The sequence below is a fragment of the Bison bison genome, unplaced genomic scaffold (genome assembly GCF_000754665.1).
Source record: "Bison bison bison isolate TAMUID 2011002044 unplaced genomic scaffold, Bison_UMD1.0 scf7180017864180, whole genome shotgun sequence".
NCBI classification, from domain to species: domain Eukaryota; kingdom Metazoa; phylum Chordata; class Mammalia; order Artiodactyla; family Bovidae; genus Bison; species Bison bison.
This window is the reverse complement of record NW_011494752.1, coordinates 9244797-9258863: the sequence shown is the minus strand read 5'-3', so window position 1 is coordinate 9258863 and position 14067 is coordinate 9244797.

Here is a 14067-nt window from a genome sequence, read left to right as displayed (position 1 = left end):
CTGGAAAAGGTAAGTTTTCATTCCAATCCCAAAGAAAGGCAATGCCAAAGAATGTTCAAACTACCTCACAATTGCACTCATCTCACATGCTAGCAAAGTAATGCTTAAAATTCTCCAAGCCAGGCTTCAACAGTATGTGAACCATGAAATTCCAGATGTTCAAGCTGGATTTAGAAAAGGTGGAGAAACCAGAGATCAAATTGCCAACATCCGTTGGATCATCAAAAAAGCAAGAATTCCCCAAAAAACATCTACTTCTGCTTTATTGACTACACCAAAGACTCTTACTGTGTGGATCACAACAGACTGGAAAATTCTTAGAGATGAGAATACCAGACTACCTTACTGGCCTCTGAGAAACCTGTATGCAGGTCAAGAAGCAACAGTTAGAACTGAACATAGAACAACAAACTGGTTTCAAATTGGGAAAGGAATACGTCAAGGCTGTATATTGTCACCCTGCTTATTTAACTTATATGCAAAGTACATCATGTGAAACGCTGGGCTGGAAGAAGCACAAGCTGGAATCAAGATTGCCAGGAGAAATATCAATAACCTTAGATATGCAGATGACACCACCCTTATGGCAGAAAGCAAAGAGAAACTAAAGAGCCTCTTGATGAAAGTGAAAGAGGAGAGTGAAAAAGTAGGCTTAAAACTCAACATTCAGAAAACTAAGAACATGGCATCTGGTCTCATCACTTCATGGCAAATAAATGGGGGACCAATGGAAACAGTGACAGACTTTATTTGGGGGGGCTCCAAAATCCCTGCAGATGGTGACTGCAGCCATGAAATTAAAAGATGCTTGCTCCTTGGAAGAGAAGTATGACCAAACTAGATAGCATATTAAAAAGCAGACATTACTTTGCTGACAAAGGTCCATCTAGTCAAGGCTATGGTTTTTCCAGTAGTCATGTATGGATATGAGAGTTGGACTATAAAGAAAGCTGAGTACCGAAGAATTGATGCTTTTGAACTGTGGTGTTGGAGAAGACTCTTGAGAGTCTCTTGGACTGCAAGGAGACCAAATCAGCCAATCCTAAAGAAAATCAGTCATGAATATTCATTGGAAGGACTGATGATGAAGCTGAAACTTCAATCCTTTGGCCACCTGATGCAAAGAACTGACTCATTTGAAAAGACCCTGATGCTGGGAAAGATTGAAGGCAGAAGGAGAAGGGGACGACAGAGGATGAGATGGATAGATGGCATCACCAACTCAATGGACATGAGTCTGAGCAAGCTCTGGTAGTTGGTTATGGACAGGGAAGCCTGGCACGCTGCAGTCCGTGGGGTTACAAAGAATCGGACGGTACTGAACAACTGAACTTAAATTCTTTCAACAATGTTTATACTTTTTACAATATGAGTATTACACTTTTTAGATTGACCCCATCTCTTTCATGTGGATGCTATTTTATGTGCAATTGTTCTCTTAATTTCCTTTTTGGGTTGCTCATTGTTATCATCTAGAAATATAACTAGGGACTTAGTGGTTAGGAATTCACCTGCCAACGCAGGGGACACGGGTTAGATTCTTGGTCTGGGAAGATCCCACATGCCACAGGGCAACTAAGCCCATGGGCCACAACTACTGAGCCTGTGCTCTAGAGCTGGGTAGCCCCAACGAGAGCAGCCGCCACAATGAGAAGCCTGCGTACTGCAATGAAGAGGAACCCCTGCTGACTGCAACTAGAGAACGAGCGCAGCAAGAAGACCCAGCACAGCGAAAAATAGATAAATTAATTAATTTAAACAAAAAAAGAAGTTGAAGCTTGTGTTTGCCAGTGGCACAAACATGAGTGACTCTATACAGAGGTATGTCTGAGAATCCTGTGTCTGTCGGGTGTGTGCTATGCTGCTCCTGGGATGGGCTCAGCGCAGGGAGGTCTCTGTGACACGTGGTGTTTAACCCTTTCTGGTCAGGGACTCCTCTGTAGGTGACATCGCTGAGGCTCTGTGGAGCAGACCTTGGGGCAGGACTTGGGTGCTCGGAGGCAGTTTGGAGCAGCATCTGAGGAAGCTGGGTCTGCTCTGGAATGGAATGCTCCCAGGAGCAGAGACCACGCTAAGACGGGGAACTTTGTGGGTGACCTTTGTGTCTGTTCTTAGACAAAGCTGTTAAGCGGGCTTATCCTGTTTCATTTTATCCTGGTCTCTGAGTAACCTCAGTAACCCCTGAGGCTGCTCGTCTGCGAGGATTTTATGTCCGACAGAACAAAACAGCCTGGCGGTGAGCCTCAGACAGCTCGTGACCATGCTAAGATCTAGCTGCAAGTGTCAGATCAGCTCCAGATGTCAGGAACTGCTTTCTTCTCTCTCAGTTCCGCTTTTGGTCAAAGACAGATGACATCAGGCCACAGTACATTAATTCATGATGCCCAGATTTTTACCCTTGTCAACACTCTGTTGATTAAGATCAGAAGCATGTGTGTTACACACACTCTCTAGGAGACTCAGGGTTAACTTTTTTTTCTCTGCTGTAGGCTGCATGGTTGAACCATCTGATGTGACAGTGGCTATGTGGTAGCATTTAAACCTTGGACAAGACATGTATGCACAGCAAAGGAAACCATCGACAAAACAAAAAGACAACCTGCTGAATGGGAGAAAATATGTGTGAATGATGCTATCGACAGGGGCTTAATCTCCAAAATATATAGACAACTCATACATCTCAGTATCGGAAAAAACAACCCAACAGGCAGAAGACTTAAACAGACATTTCTCCAGAGAAGACACACAGATGACCAATAGGCACATGAAAGATGCTCAGCAATCACTAAATATTAGAGAAATGCAGATCAAAACTACAATGAGGTACCACTTCACAACAGAACAGCCATCATTAAAAAGTCTACAAATAATAAATGGTGGAGAGAAAGGAGCCCTCCTACACTGCTGGTAGGAATGTAAACTGGTGCAGCCACTATGGAGAACAGTGTGGAGGTGCCTGAAAATCTAAAATTAGAGCTACCATACGACCCAGCAATCCCGTCCCTGAATACACCTGTGGAGGAGATGAAAACTATTTTGAAAAGATCCATGCACCCCAATGTTCCTAGCAGCATTGTTTACAACAGCTAAGACATGGAAACAACCCAAGTGCCCATTAGCAGATGGTATGAGTCATAAAAAAGATGAAATATTTCCATTTGCAGCAACATGGATGGACCCAGAGAATATTATACTTAGTGAAGTCAAACAATATCATATGATATCACTTATATGGGGAATATAAAGAATAATACAAATGAGTCTATATGCCAAACAGAAAATGACTCAGACAAGCAGAACAAACTTCTGATTACCAAAGGTGGGGGGAGGGATAAATTAGGAGTATGAGATTAACAGATACAAACTACTATACATACAATCGATAAGCAGCAAGGATTTACTATATAGCACAGGGAACTCTATTCAATCACTTGTAATAACCTATAATTGAAAATAATCTGAAAAAAATATATGTATATATAATGGAATCACTTTGCTGTAAACCTGAAACTAACACAATACTGTAAATCAACTATATTTCAGGGGATTATTATGTATACATATGGCTGATTCACTTTGTTGTACAGCAGACATGAACACAACATCGTAAAACAATTATACTCCAATAAAAAAATTCATCTCTTGAAAATAAAATAAGCAAACAAAATCTCTGGAAAGACATACAAACCAACAACAAAACAGACAGTTAACACAAAGAAAATGACTCTTAATGCTTCCTGCAGGTCTCAAAGCCCACAGGGCCCAGAATTTCATAGGGTCTGCTTTAGACAGACAGACCCATTCCCTTCCAGCCTCGTCACTCACTGTTCTGTCTGCCCTGCTGTACTTATGTAGGCCTCACAAGAAGAACTGATTTTTGTACAGCAGGCTACCGGCAAGTCAAAGGCTGTCCCATCGTCTGTGCCTGTTTTAGTGTAAGCCTTTAGATCAGTTTATTAGGCATTCAGAACATGTGACATCATTTATGACTTCTGTAAAGGTTAGAGACACGCCTGAACCACTTTTTCTAGTTGTTTTATTCCCTTTGTGGGAATTGTATTCTGTGGAGTATGCGTGGAAAGGGGATCAGATTCCTTCTGGAAGTTTCTTTTTAAATAGCTGGTGTTAATTTTGTCTTAGAAGCTGCTGGATGTTCTTTTTAGGATGTATGAGTGACTGGAGGGGTGGTTAAATATTTGGAAACCTCTAACAATTACTCAGAATACACAGGATAAGTTAGAATACCCACATAACATCCCAGTAAAGCCTGGATTATACTGGGAGTATAATCCGCATTTATTACAATAGGAATGAGCCCACTGGACTTGTGTTTTTAGATTTCACTGATACCAATATGGTATTTCAAACTGATCGTTTGCTTAGCGCCTCTGAGGTTTTTCACCCAGAAATCCGATGTGGAACTTGCAGACTAAACAACTGGCACTCTCTCAGGATGGGGAAAGTTCCAGCATGGAAAAACCTTGTAATACACAAGGCCAAGTACTGTCTTCCTTGAAAGACCATTGCGTTTTGTTCCAGAACACAGTGACGCTACCAGGGATCAGTTTGATCCTTTCAAGTTATTTGTTCCCAGAAAACGTCAGACTCTTTAAAGGAATTAAATGACATCTGGGACCCAAAGACATAAAAGCCACAACGTCAAGCATCCAACTAAAAGTCAATAGGCATGACTGAAAAAGGAAGGGAATTCTGAAACGTGCTACAACACGGATGAACCTTGAAGACATTACACCCCATGACATAAGCCAGTCACAGAAGGACAAATACTGTGCAATTTCACCCACGGGAGGTTCCTAGAATCATCAGATTTCTAGAGACAAAGTAGAAAGGTGGTTTCCAGGGGCTGGGAAGAGCGGGGATGGGGAGTCAGTGTTTAATGGGTATAGAGTTTCAATTGCGCAAGATGAAAATAGTCTGGAGATGGATGGTGGTGATGGCTGATGAATATAACTTAAGGCCACCAAATGGTGCACTTTAAGATGATAAAAACGGTAAACTTATGTTATACATATATATTTTTTTAAAGCTTGCAAGTTGGATTTTTCTTTTTTTCTTTTTTTGGCCACACCTTATGGCATGTGAAACTTCCTTGACTAGGGATCAAACCCTCATCCCCTGCAGTGGAAGGCAAAGTCTTAGCCACTGGACCCCAGGGAAGCTCCTATATGTTTTTAAAATATTTAATTTTTTTTAATCAAAAAGCATGAAAAAAAAGCAGGAAGATATTACCCATTGTTGCTATTTAGTCTTATTTGACTCTTTGCAACCCCATGGACTGTGGCCCACCAAGCTCCTGTCCATGAAATTCTTCAGGCAAGAATATTGGAGTGAGTTGCCATTTCCTTCTTCAGGGGATCTTCCTGACCCAGGGATCTAATCCATGTCTCCTACACTGGCAGGTGGATTCTTTACCACTGAGCCACCAAGGATTATCAGCAATATTACCCATAGCCAGGAGAAAATTGCAGATATGTGACAGAGACGATGGACTTCTTAGACAAAGACGTACAAACAGCATCATAAAGATGCCCTGTGTGCTGGAGAATGCAGAGGACCAGGAGACAAGTGGGAGAATTTTTTTTAAAAAAGAAAGACTAGCTGGGACTACCAGCAGAGTAGGCATTACAGAGAAAAGATCAGAGAAGAAAAGACAGGCAAAGTGTGAAGAGAGAGGAAAAAAAGAACATCAGGACAACATCAACTAACGCAGCATATGTGTCATTGGAATCCTAGAATGAGAGGGAGCAGGACAAACTATATGAACAGCAATATCCTAAATTTCAAATTTGATTGAAACCAACAGATCCAAGAAGCTCACGGAACTCTAAGCACAGGAACCATGAAGAAGACCACAGGAAGGTATATCCCATCAACAACTACTTTAAAAGTAAATGGCCTAAATGCTACAAACAAAAAACAGATACTATGAGAATGGGTAAAAAAAAGAAAAAAGAAGAAGCAAAACTCAAAACATGTTGCCCATAAGAAACCCACTCTCAATATAAAGACACAGTTTAAAGTAAAAGAATAAAAAAAGCTATTCTGAGCAACCACTGAATAACACACACCTGGAGTAGCTTTAATGTCAAAGTGGCTTCTCAGGGACGATTCCCCAGCTGCAGAGAAAAACATCCCAGTGTGCGTCTAGAAGAACGACTCGACAATCCTGACCAGTCTGCAGCTAATCCACAGAACTTCACAGAACAGGAAGCGGAGTTTAACAGACTCCAGGCCCACAGCCCACTTCCCAGTGCTGCTGGGTCTAGCCTCATCCTGTGGTGGCAGCAGACACGTGGGCCAAAAGGGCCCGAGTCCACTTTGGGTCACTGGACTTTGCACATCGCACATGCCCTGACAGCCCCCTTTCAGGAGCATGACACCCAGCGCTGCAGGCGCCCATCCATGAGCTGTGGAGGAGCATCGCCAGCCAGCCCTGAGCTCTCTCACCGGACCCTGGGCCACAGCCAGGCAGGCAACATGATGGCCGCTGAGGAAGTCAGCAGGCCCGGCCTGACTCACCCAATGTCGCTGTCCTGACCATCCTCTGCTGGACCAGGTGTGGGATGAAAATGGCTGAAATCAGCTTCCAAGTAATGCTGGGTGCCAGGGAGCCCCAGGAGGCCAGGCTCTGCCTGGAAGGAAAGCGGCCAGAGCCGAGATAACCCTCAGCAACCCCTGGACCATCGCTCCCAGCTCAGGACTCACAGCAAATCTACAGGCAGTAAGTATCTGTGGTATTTGTGAACATCTGTTTAGGGCTTGTTATGCAACAGGGCAAATTTGGAAAGATAGGGCATTCATGCCTATGGTGGGAACTACAATGTCTCACAGGAAATCAGGCTCTGTGTTGTTTGGGGCTTCACGGCTCGAGCACCCTCAGGCAGGCAGGGTCCACGGGGCCGAGGACAGGTTCCAGGTAGGTGGGGGGCCGTTTTGCTGCTCAACCCCCTGGCGAACGGTGGACACTCTCCCTTGCAATTTGACAGACAACTGCTGTTCATTTGAAAAAATAATGATTCACAAAAGGAAACAGACAAATGGGTCAAGAAAGGATGAAATGAACTCAACCAAACTCTGGCCACCAGCCAACAAAACAACCGCTGTGCCTCAGCACACCCGCTCGCTTTGCTGTCTCATCGTAGAACCATGTGAGTCTACCACCCAAGAGGGAGTCGCAGGCGCCACGCTCTCCCCAGAGGACACCATGTCCACCACATGCCGGAGATGAGTTGTCTGTCTGGCTGCTGCCAGGAAAGCCCAGGACGCTTCCGGGACCAGTTGCGCCCGTAGACTGAGGCCTTGGAAGGGGTGAGGTCTCCTGTCGTGGTCAGTGGGATGTCCAGCTGGCCTTACGTCCACGGTCATTGGTGAATCATGCTGCGTTTGCCCCAGCCTCTTGGCCCACCAGACAGTGGAGTGGATGAGCCCGACTCTAGAAGCTTTGTCCCACCATCCCAGCAGCACAGCTGCACCCTCTGAACATAACACACTGGTATCAAGTGGGCCTGTGACCTTGGATCTGAGGCCATGTCCCGTGGGCACAGGACTCCCAAGCTGGTCCACTCATACCCAAAAGGCCTGCTTTCCCTGGACGCCCTGAGGCCTCGAGTTGCAGGAGCTGGAGGGACCAGCCACACGGGCACTGTCATCCGGGAGGACCCCTCACGTGCGCTGATGTGACTTCCACGTGAGAGAAGAACCCAGGCAGATCCATGCTTCCAAGGTGAGGGACATTCCCAGAGGACTGGACACAAGTTTTCTAGAATCACTGATGTTGTTTGGAACTCCAGGGAGAAAATTTTCCTAGTAGAGTTGTCTGTCATCACAGGCAGCCCCCGTGTCCTGTTCACAGCTGTGACACCTCAGCAGCTTGAAGACTCACAATTCATTGGCCACAAAGATGCCATCACACTGCTGTGTCCCCCCAGGCATGTCTCCTCGGGGTTCCCAAACAGACACGGTCTGGGCACAGGTGTCCAGCAACTCACATAGCCACAAAGTAAAGCTGGACCCTCTTCACTAGTAATCTGCAACGATGTTGAAGTGACAGTAACTAAAATGCATCTTGATGTTGTTGTTTAGCCATTAGGTCGTGTCTAACTCTTGCAACCCCGTGGACTGTAGCCCACCAGGTTCCTCTGTTCATGGGATTCTCCAGGCAAGAATACTGGAGTAGATTGTCGTGCCCTCCTCCAGGGGATCGTCCCGACCGACGATCGAACCCATGTCCCCTGTGTTTGCAGGTGGATTCTCATCTACTGTGCCACCAGGTAAGTCCTAGCTGATGTTTTTTGATGTTAATACTTTGATTAGTAAACTTAGTACTTTGAGACAATTACCAAAACAAACACAATTGGAATGGAAATGGGGGAAATTCAGAATACTGCTGGGACAAAAACTCCCCACAAGGACTCAGAGGTCACTCAGCGATAACACAGCTTGTGGCCTCACTGTGGCTCTGAGACCATCACCAGCTCAGACCATCACCAGCACAGACAGCTCAGACTGGCTGTAATCACACAGCAACTGGTGTGGGAAATGGCCCCCAGGGGGTCAGTCCTGAGACTCAGAGCCGTGGAGGCTGAGCCTGAACCTCCCAAGAGCACCTCAGGAGACGCTTCAGTACTGGGTGACAGCCATGGGTGTCTTTTCCTTTGTGTCTGGGAAACATTATTTAGGATAACAGAACACTTACTGAAGACCAAAGTTATCACGGAAGTATGAGGCTTCTTTTGTGATCAGGGGATCTTGGGACAAACGTGTTGGTTCTTACAAGAGAAAATGTTGGCATGTTCCAACTATCAGGCCCTGGAGTTACACTGTTCCTCAGGTTAGGACTGAGTGGTCCAGGAGTTAAGACTGCCCTTCCACTGCAGGGGACTTGGATTCCTGGTCTGGGAAGTTCCACAGGCCATGTGGTTCGAGCAAAAAAAGATTGGGTGGGACTGTGAGCAACAGAATGATACTCAAATAGTTGATCGTGTGAAAGTGCGAGCAACAGTGAATATGGTTTGTAAAACTAACGTGCAGCAGAAGGGGGATTTTGCACGCTGCTTATCAGCGGGATTCAGGATACGCTGCCCCAGAATTTGGCACCTTGGCACACTGAATATTTTAAGATGAAGGGATTTGAGAAATGGCAGGTTCAGGAAGCAGTTTCTGACCCTCATAACGCTGTCGTGTGAGAGGGGACCCCTCCCACAGCTGGAGGAAAGGAGCCCCTTGTTTCCTCGAAGAGTGAGGAGGGGAGGAAAGGGTACGGACAGGTATTGTGGAGCCCCCTCCCCCTCCCACTGCCGCTAATCCACGGAGCTTGTCATACCCTTTCTGGTTCTACCATGTTTCTCTAAAAACACACAGGTGTAACCACCTCTTCAGGCTTCTGTTTCCTTACCAAGGCTCCCGCATCCCAAAACAACTTACATTAAATAAATCTGTGTGCTTTTCTCTTGTTCATCTGGCTTTTGTTGCATGGCTCCCAGCTGAGAATGCAGACAAGTATGTTAAGAAACAGAATTCAACTGCATACATTTTAAAGATCGTACTGGCTTTGTTCAATGACTTATGAATTAGATGGCATTGCCTCTGGCAGGAGCTCTGAGGAACTGTACAGAGGACAAGACTTTCACAGGCAGAAGGGGCAGGAACAGGAAGTCACGCTGGGCTGAAAAGTGAGGTGGTAGTTGAGAGGTAATTTCCCTGTTGGGGAAGCAGGGGTCCATCAGGCCAGTGTGACCTCACTGGTATCGACCAGGCAATTCCTGATTCCCTGGTTTAAGATCCTATTTCGGGGAGAGTCTGAAGCAGTAATTAAGTGAAGTTTGGTGATGTGGAGCTCAGCATCAGTGACTCCATTTTGAGAATGTCATCTTGTTTTTCACAAATATACAGCAAAAGAAAAGATGCTTTTTCCTCCCTCACATATTCAAGAATTTAAGTGTTTAACACTGGTATGCATTAAAGATTTCTCCTCAAATCATGTATTGTACTGACATCTCTAATTCATCCCATTTGGGATTCTGATAATTACTTGGCTTTGTATTTACAGAATGGCTTAAAATTTCAATGGCTGCAAAAAACAAGAAAGGTAGAAATAGCAACGGAGATCATTAGAAATTGTAGTGTTGCTGTTACTGAACCAGGTGTTTGAACTCTTTATTTTTAATTTTTTAAATAGATTCTGCTCCTTTAAAAAATATAATTATGTACTTATTTATTTTGGCTGTGCTGGGCCCTTGTTGCTGGTGAGCTGTCTCCAGTTTTGTGCGTAGGGGCTGCTCTTCACCGTGGTGCACAGGCTTCTCGTTGCGGCGGCTTCTCTTGTGCGGCGCAGGCGCTCAGCCTCTGCAGTCGCGGCACACAGGCTCAGTTGTTGGTGCAGGCTTAGTTGCCCCATGGTATGTGGGTCTTCCCGGGCCAGGGATTGAACCGGCATCCCCTGCATTGGCAGGCGAATTCTTGATCACTGGACCACCAGGGAAGCCCCTTGGACTCTATTTTAATCAACAGGTTAATTCTCTGAAGTCTGACTAAGTCACCCAAGGTGGGAGTCTCAGGCCACATGCGCCGTGCTCGCATTTCAAGCCTCACGTGCTGGATTTGAGCCCAGCATAGACGCATACGAGAGGTTGGACAGACAAAACCACATGAAACACAGACCCCTTTAAACTCACTGATCAAGCCTTAACATGTAGCAGCAACAGACACTATTACAGACAGGAACAGAGAGATGAGGTCACCGTGCGTTGTCCCTGGAGGACTCTGTGCAGCCCTGCTCCTCTCTTACATGCCCCTCCTACCAGCAGGAGCTGGGGACAGAAAAGCACTGGGGGGTCATGAAAATGTGACCCCACAGGGAGTGTCCAGAGTGAGAGGGACAGCAGTGTGGGTGTGAGAACCAAGGGAGGGGAGGAGGGACAGAAAAGACAGACAGAGAGAGGTTGCCATTTCGACCCAGGCCGTGGGTGTCTATTCAAGCTCCAGTCCCTTCCCTTCCAGAAAGGGCTGAAACCCTGTCCATTGCCCCCTGGGATGATGGAGCCTGGACCCCAGCCAGTTACATGTCTCCTGCCTGTCTGTCCCTCGTCAGGTGACCGCTGCTGGCCAGAGGGAGCAGCTGTCACGCCTGAGAGAAGCTGTAGCTGCCTGTCCTCCACCCCCTTGGAAGAAGAGGACAGGAGAAGGAGATGAGAGAGGTCAGGAGAGGGCTGGGACAAAGGGGAGAGAAGCTGTGCCTGAGCACAGGTGCTGAGGCCCTGGGGTGAGGAAGCAGATTTACCGAACGGGAGAAGCTGAAGCAAGGGGTCCCAGCCGCTCAGGGAAGCTTGTTCGATGGTCCCGGAGGTGCCTGCATCCTCTCCCAGGGAAGAGGCAAAGGCCCCACGGACTGCCCACCAGGGTGGTCGCCAAGTATAGCACTGACCCGAGTCCTTGGACTTTTTTTTTTTTTTTTGGACTCTTTGATCAACAGAAATCGATGAGGCCAGATGAGAAATTCAGGTGAGGCTTATTGGAGCTCCTGCCACTTGCGCAGTGGGAACAAGCACCAGGTGGCTTTGCGGCTCTTAGGGGCGGGCTGGGCCCTTAACCAGGTCGGGTGGGGCCGGGGTCAGCTTGGGCGGTCTGCCCGCCCCCTGGGTGGGGCAGTGCGCAGAGATCTGCCTCAGCACCCCGCTTTAGCCTCAGCGCCCCGCTTTAGCTTCCGCGCCTCAGCCCTGGTGGTTGGTTTGTGGCCTTCCGCAGCTCATTGTTCATGATTGCCCCCACGTGTGCCCTCGTGTTTGTCCAGGTGCAAGCGCTCTGGTAAACAGTCCCGGGTCCCAGCCTGTCTCATTACTATAAAATAACAACAAAAGGGGAAAATCTGGAGGATGAATAAACCTAAGACTGAATTTTCCCTGGTTATCAAAGGGAAGAACTCTTTTCGCCCCCTCCCTTAAGACTTCCTGGAGAAAATTCATATTTGTAAATTCTTCCTCTGTCCTGTTAATAGGTATGCAAATGTTTTTAAAGGCTAAATAAGCATTTTGCCTGCATGCTCAGATGCTTCAGTCGTGTCTGACTCTTTGTGACCCCACAGACTGTAGCCCACCAGGCTCCTCTGTCCATGGGATTCTCCAGGCAAGAAGACTGGAGTGGGTAGCCATTTCCTCCTCCAGGGATCTTCCCCACCCAAGGACTGACCCTGTGCCTCTTGTGTCTCCTTCGTTGGCAGGTGGATTCTTTACCACTCAGCCACCTGGGAAGCCCAAAATAAGCTTTTTACCAGAATTAAAACTCAAGAGATTTTTCTTCCCAGAAAGGCCACCTCTTTTCAATGTCTACATAAAGGGACTGCTGTAATAAAATCCACAGAAGGGACAGCGTTTATTCCTCATGCTTGAGAAGTTGAAAGTCCAAGATCCTGGGGCCAGCGGACACGCTGTTGCAGCTGGGGAGGGCCCACTTCCTGGAGCATAGTCGGCTGGGCCCTCACACGTGGAAGGGGCTGGGGGCTGTGCCAGGTCTGTTCATATCTGACAAGGACACTAACCCCATACACGAGGGCTGCACCCTCAAGACCTAATCCCTCCCAAAAGCCTCACCTGCTGATACCACACACTGGGCACAAGAGTTTCAGAGTATGACCTGGGGGCTCGGGGGTGGGAGGAGGGGGCCCAAGGACACAGCTTCCCTCCCTCTGTGGCCAGCTTCAGCACCAGGAGGCTCCAGAAGCAGGCACCACAGGCTAAGTCCCCAGCCAGATCTCTACCCTGACGCTTGTCACCCGAGGAATGTGGAAATCAGTTACCTTCACCAGAGAGAAAGGTTAGAACCAACCAGGCTGCGAGGTCTCGACACAGTCCCTGGGCTCTTGTGAACTACAGAACTAGTGTTGGAAGCACCGGGCTTGGAGCCCAGAGGCCTGATCGCAGGATCTGGGTTGGGGGAGGGAGTGATGTGGGCTTACCTGAGCAACGAATTTGGCATCAGAGATCGTGTGTTCGAGGCCCAGCTCATCTCTGACTAGTTTTCTCAATGGAGACGCGTCATTTCTCTGAACTTCTGATAAAATCGGGCCCTCGATGTCCTCAATGCCCCAGGTGGGTCCCAGGCTCTGGGGAGATGCTTTAAGAGCTGTAAGACACAAGGCAAATGTGGCTCAATGTGATCCATCTGGCCTCTGCAGAGTGCTCACCTGGCCCACCGGGCAGTCTCCCTTCTGTCCAGAGAGCAGGGGGGCAGTGCACTGCAGTTCCTTGCAGCCCCAGGGGAGGGGGCTTCCAGCTAGACCGCTCCCTCCCTTCCTGACCCCTTGGAGACTCCCCCACATCCTGAGCCTGCCAGCCCCAAAGCCTGCGAGGCTCTGTAAACCTGTGTGTCCACTGGATGACAAGGGAACAACCCAGGGAGATGCTTCCAGAAACTGTCCTCGACAAACACACACGGTCTGAGCCCTGCCTTCACCTCTGGCCCCAACCCCAGAAGTTCCAGAGTCACCCCAGCCCTCCATCTCCATCCGTCCCAGGCCGGGCATTGGGATTTCTCTGACTTCTGCTGTGGAGCTGAGTCCCAGACCACGCCCTTCTGTCTGTCTCCAGACACTGCTTCCAAGAGCTGGTCCCGACACCTCAATTTCAGCACAGCTGACCCTAAAGGAATCTCCCAGTTCGGCAGGGGGACACCAGCTAGGGGTCAGGAGTTTGGAGGCTCTCCTGCCATCAGCCACCAGGGCAGCGTCAGCTGAGATGTCCCCTCTCTGGGTTTGCTGCAAAGGACAGGGTTCCAACGCAGACTCAGTTGCTGTCCTGCTGAGTGCAGGCTGGGCAGAGCCAGGGCAGCAGATGCTCGCCAGGTGCTGGCCTGCAGAGAGGTCCTGGCTCCTCCTGCGTCCGGCTCCAGCAGTCACTCCCCGTCCACCTCCACCCTTGGATGGAAACCAAGTGACTACCTTCCCCAGGGCCAGCGAGGTGGGAGAGACGATCGGAGCGGGACCCAGTCCCAGTGGGCGGACAAGCCCTTGGCCCCCAGGTCTCTGGATTTTGGCCCCTCTTCCTGTCTGCAGGT